The 5,069-nt window shown below is 36.3% G+C and overlaps 1 long non-coding RNA gene across 1 annotated transcript; it reads right to left on the reverse strand.

Moving 5' to 3' along the window:
• Window positions 1-580: 580 nt before the first annotated feature.
• LOC122068203 lies at window positions 581-4,802 on the reverse strand. Its single transcript, XR_006137003.1, has 2 exons — window positions 4,296-4,802; window positions 581-1,976 (listed from the first exon to the last, which is right to left on the reverse strand). It is a non-coding gene; the product is annotated as an uncharacterized LOC122068203 (long non-coding RNA).
• Window positions 4,803-5,069: the final 267 nt, after the last annotated feature.

The following is a 5,069-nucleotide window of genomic DNA, read 5'->3' on the forward strand; positions in this document are numbered from 1 at the left end:
AAAAAGAAAATGATAACCAGAATGCTCAAGTTGAAAAATTTATCAAGTGAAAACTATTAAACCAACCATCAAACAAAAACAAGCTAAAATCAAAACGTTGAGCAAAATCATACTTTGATGCATATCAGAGAGAATGTGAGAACTAGAGATATTAGTGCCTCCAATGTCATGCACCGAAAGAGGAGTTAAAGTAAAGAGTTGGACAAAACCATAAGTCTCAGAGAATTAAATACATATTCATTGAGGCCTCCACTAACAAAATCAGCAGAGAGACCAAGATTTTGTTATTGCACCCTAAGAAATCATAAGCTTGAGAAATTTTGGGTTTTAGCGCAAAAGGAAATAAGCGAAAGAATTATTTTGCATATAAACAGAAAGATGAGGAAAAAGAATAGCAAGAGGGACAAAATTTTAAGAAGTTTTGAAAGGTGAAACAGCAAATAGGGAGAAATCAGCACAGTTTGGAACGTATTTTTACTTAAGTTTATCGTCTTCACCCATTAACAATATATGTTTTTATGATTCCATGCATAAATTAAGCAAAACCAAGCAAACCCAAAATTTCAACAATGACCAGAAATGATAAATCCTCCTTTAAGTAAGTTCAAACAAGCTAGGTCGTAGATTCAAAGAAGATTCAAACGAAAATATTGTTTTCTATAAAAGGTCTGCAATAGCACTGATCTACAGAAATAGAAAACCCCACTCTTACAACAAATCTGAATAGGAGTCGCTTAAATATCCCTCATAACTACTAAAATTCCAATATAAGATATAAGATATTGAAACTAAGTCCATCCTACGGCTTCAAATCTGATGAGAAACATTCATAATAGCAAACCCAACAATTACGTTGGGCATCAAACCAAACCCAATCGATCAACAGGAGAAAGAAAAAAACCCAAAAATTAGAACACATACGTTATTGTTTGCAGAAATGCAAAACAGTGCCACAGAAGTGGGTTGGTGTTAGAGGGTCCTCTATTCTCTGCCTCTTCTCTTAATGTAGGAGCTAGTTCAGCTAAGAACCAACTCTACAGGAGGATCGATACACTGATGTCCAGCAATTAAATCACTTCCTTGAACAGTCTTCAACAGAAATAGAGAAGGGGAAGAAGAAGATAGGTAATAGGGAAAGGGGATAGGGTAGTCTCTCTCAGACCCAGGTCTGTCAACCATGGCCTCTCACCATTTGTTTGGTCTCTCAACAATGACATCTCACCAAACTCTCTCACAGCACACAAAGCACAAGCTTTTCTTCTTTATTCAAAATCCATCATGGCTGAATATCATCCCCCTCCTTATTTATAATCAATCATTTACAACCTAAAATCTTCTAGAAACATTCCAATGTAAATCCAATCTAAATAAAGAGTCCTAATTACATAAGCAATATAATTAATAAAAAAAAAAAAAAATCAACAAACCCGCACACAAGGAACAAAAACTGAATCCTGAATTTCCTTCTAAATTAGGTAACTGAATAAAATACTAAAATCTCTCCTAAACCATATCAACTTGACAGCTCAATATGCCTTGGAAAGAAACCTCCACGCACAAGTATATGGGCCTTCAAATATGTCTCCATACACCAGGCCATGGGCTCATTGGGATTCTAGAAAAACATTCTCCTTTAGAGCTGGACGATATCTCCAAATAAATCTGGAAATATTCTCCTAAAAACCAGCTGGCAATGACTATTATTTTTTCCCAAATAATGCTGGTCGATCAGGACAGAATATGAGCTCAATATCCCAAAACTCCCTTCTGGCTCGATATGCACTCTTGGCAGAAATAGCCAGGCTTGAAACAGGCTGGTTCGATGGCTTGAATAAACCCAACCTTAGGGCTAAATACAGCCCTGCCTTTGCCCATCCGAAAGGCTTTCCTGCATCATCTCCTCTCTGTTCCAGTTCAAGATTCATACCCAGGGGACACGTAAGTTTAAGAGAGCTTAGCCACAGTTGACCTAGTCACTAAAGTAAAGTAGGAAAAGGTAAGCTCGTAGTTATTCAGTTCAGGAATGGTAATAAATGTACGGCAATTAAAAGGACTAGATGGCAATAATACTTCTCAAAAAACGGAAGCAATAAAATTTGTACGGCAATGATATGGTATGTGTTTAATACAGCTGCAATATAAGCAAAAATATGGGCATATATTCACTATGCAAGGAACATGTACATCACCTAATAAACACAATAATAGCATGTAGAATATGATTTTATCAAAACAGCCTCACAACTGAAATAAACACAATACAATGGCTGAATACCGGTCTCAATCAGACTCAACCCCTCCCCAATGGAATGGATCAGGTATTTCTATTATTCTCCCTTTTTTCCCCTATTCAACTTCAGTCTCATTTTTTTCTTCTTTGATTAGATATCCAAATACCCACTACTGGTTAATTTCATTTGTAACGGAAACAATTCAGATAAAAATTCTTCTACAGCTACTCAGTTAATCTCCATTATGATAACCCTAGTGATAGAAATGTGTGCTACCAAATGTAGCAAAAAAACAACAACAATAATAATGATAATAAAAACAGTCAACAACACCATTACTCCTCAGTTCTCACAGACAAATAAATAGCTAAGTTGCATTTATATGGCTAAATAATCAAATAAAACTTTCAAGTACGAATCCAGAGAAGCATTGAACACATTCAAAACTCAAACTTGCAAATATCATATGGAGAGCGGTCCATTGCCAAAGGGAGGAAGTTTATAGATTGATTAGCGAAGAGACCCATCAATTGTAGAAGCTTGGTCACTTGAGGGAAGAAGGGTTACAAAGGCTTGTCACTCAAAGGGAAGAAAGATTGCAGTGGCAGAGGATGGAGAAATTCTTGCCAAAGAAGGGGGCAGTTTTGGGTAATTGAAGCCGCAACAGGTATTTGTTATTTTGGGTTTATTACTTTTATCAAACATAAAAATCTAAGTGTAATATGTGTTTAATAAGGGTAATCCATGTTCTGTTCTGACTCTTTGGAATTATATGTAAAAATGTGTATTATTTGGCCAAAAAAAGGGGAACGCAAATTATACATAAATTATACATGTATAATTTGCATATTACTAACTATGCCACAGCCACTACCATAGCTACCACCCTTTTCAAGCCGCACCTCTGCCCCCACCACCACTTATTGTCAGAAACTGAACTACCAAATGTATTTCTTATTCTTGAAATATTTCAAATTGATGCAACCAAAACAATTCCAATTTCTTGACCAACAATCTATTTACTGACTATTTGAAATCAATCCAAAATTGAAACAGAGATCATACCAAATCTAATCTCCTAAAATTTGACAGTTTGACCACACTATTGAATGACCAAGTTTTTTATTCAACGCACCCTACAAAATAACTCAACTAGTCAAATAAATTTAACGGAGCAGAGGAATAGCCCTTCCACTATGCTTGACAAAACAACCTGCTTTATATTTATCATATGGTAGTGAGGTAGGGATCTTCATAGTTAATAAGTTCAGGAATGCATACGTACGGCAATTAAACAGACTATGCAGCAATAACACTTTTCAAAAAACCCCCACAATAAAACACGTATGGCAATGATACAGTACGTGTTTAATACGGTTGTTCTATACAAATTTGGGAGCAAAAATACGGGCTCATTTACGTATTAGTAATGAACTAAAACTGGTTGTTTACAAATAAATTCTAATCTTCCATGCTTTCATGAACACTTAAACCCAATCTAGCTTTCCAATTTGAAATCTTTTCTCGTTCTTCTAGATTTACATTCAAAAAGTATGGTATCCTGCCCTTTCAATGCTATAACCTTATTCTTAACAAACAACGTTGTTCGCACACTATGAGCATCAAACATAAGATCTCCCTGCCTAATGTACTTCCACTAGGACACCCAATAGTGTTGTTCCCTTCGGTTGTTGTCATCTTAATTAACTGATAATGGAAGTAAAGCAAACTAAAACTAAATTTGTTAGTAATATATTTCTATCAAAGAGGATCAAATTAGATTAATGATTGGTACTGTATCTTGTAACTGTTCTATCATTCTAATGTATCCTGTAATTGTCCATACTCCATACACAGATTCATACCAAACCATGACCCATTTCAGCTCATCGAAATGATGGGAGAAAACATTGCAAGCACCCCATTTTTCAGCTCATTGGAATGCATTGTCAACCTGTCCCTAATCCCCGACTTGATTGCTTTGTTTAACAGTGATGGGGAAAAAAAAAATTAAAGAGAGAAAGAGAGAGAGTTATGCATCCATTTCACTCAGAAAATACTTACAGAGAAGAATAGAGTCACTGTCCGAACTGAGGAGAAGAATAAGGGAGATGTTGCCCTCCTGCGCGCTGCAATCACCCTCCCGCCACTGCAATCTCCCTCGATTAGGTTTTCAACAAGCGATGGGAAGAGAAGCGGAGAAGAAGGGCGCAGGTTATTAATGTGTAGCCTCATATATGAATACACAAACATTTTATTCAAGGTGAAATCATGGGTTTAGGTTTTTTGACATGTGGAATCTTGCTGAACAAACAATTAAAGATGTCCATGCAGCATTCATTCTTGGGACATTTGGAGAAAGAACTTTGTACCAGAAGAAGGCGGGAGCCTACTAAAATAAGGGGGGCGCCCTTCTGAGGTGGGGATGTTTCCTTTCAAATGACAATTGCCTCTTCCTGCCGTGATTGCATATCCCAAGTTTGTCTATGAAGAGCGGATCTAATTGTATTATTGTCAGTAATGTAATGGATTTCTTATGTGTAATAGTAATTGATTGGGCCTCAATGGTAAGTATACTGTGGAGTGTTTCCTTGTTTTTTGGGGTGGCTGTATACTTGCTGTGAGTACTTATCACTATGAAGAACTTATAGCCTTGTTTGTTTGATGGAAAAAGTGGGGTGGGAATAAAGGAGTGGGATACTTTGAAAGTTTTCCATAAAATTCCAAAAACCAAAATTGTCGTTTTTTTATGTGGTAGTAAAACAACAGACAACATGCATTAAGTGTTAGAGTGAATTTCAATGCTTTGTTGGCTTATGTGGCAAGGGAATAATCTCA

The sequence above is a fragment of the Macadamia integrifolia genome, unplaced genomic scaffold, assembly GCF_013358625.1.
Source record: "Macadamia integrifolia cultivar HAES 741 unplaced genomic scaffold, SCU_Mint_v3 scaffold3554, whole genome shotgun sequence".
Classification (NCBI taxonomy): Eukaryota; Viridiplantae; Streptophyta; class Magnoliopsida; order Proteales; family Proteaceae; genus Macadamia; species Macadamia integrifolia.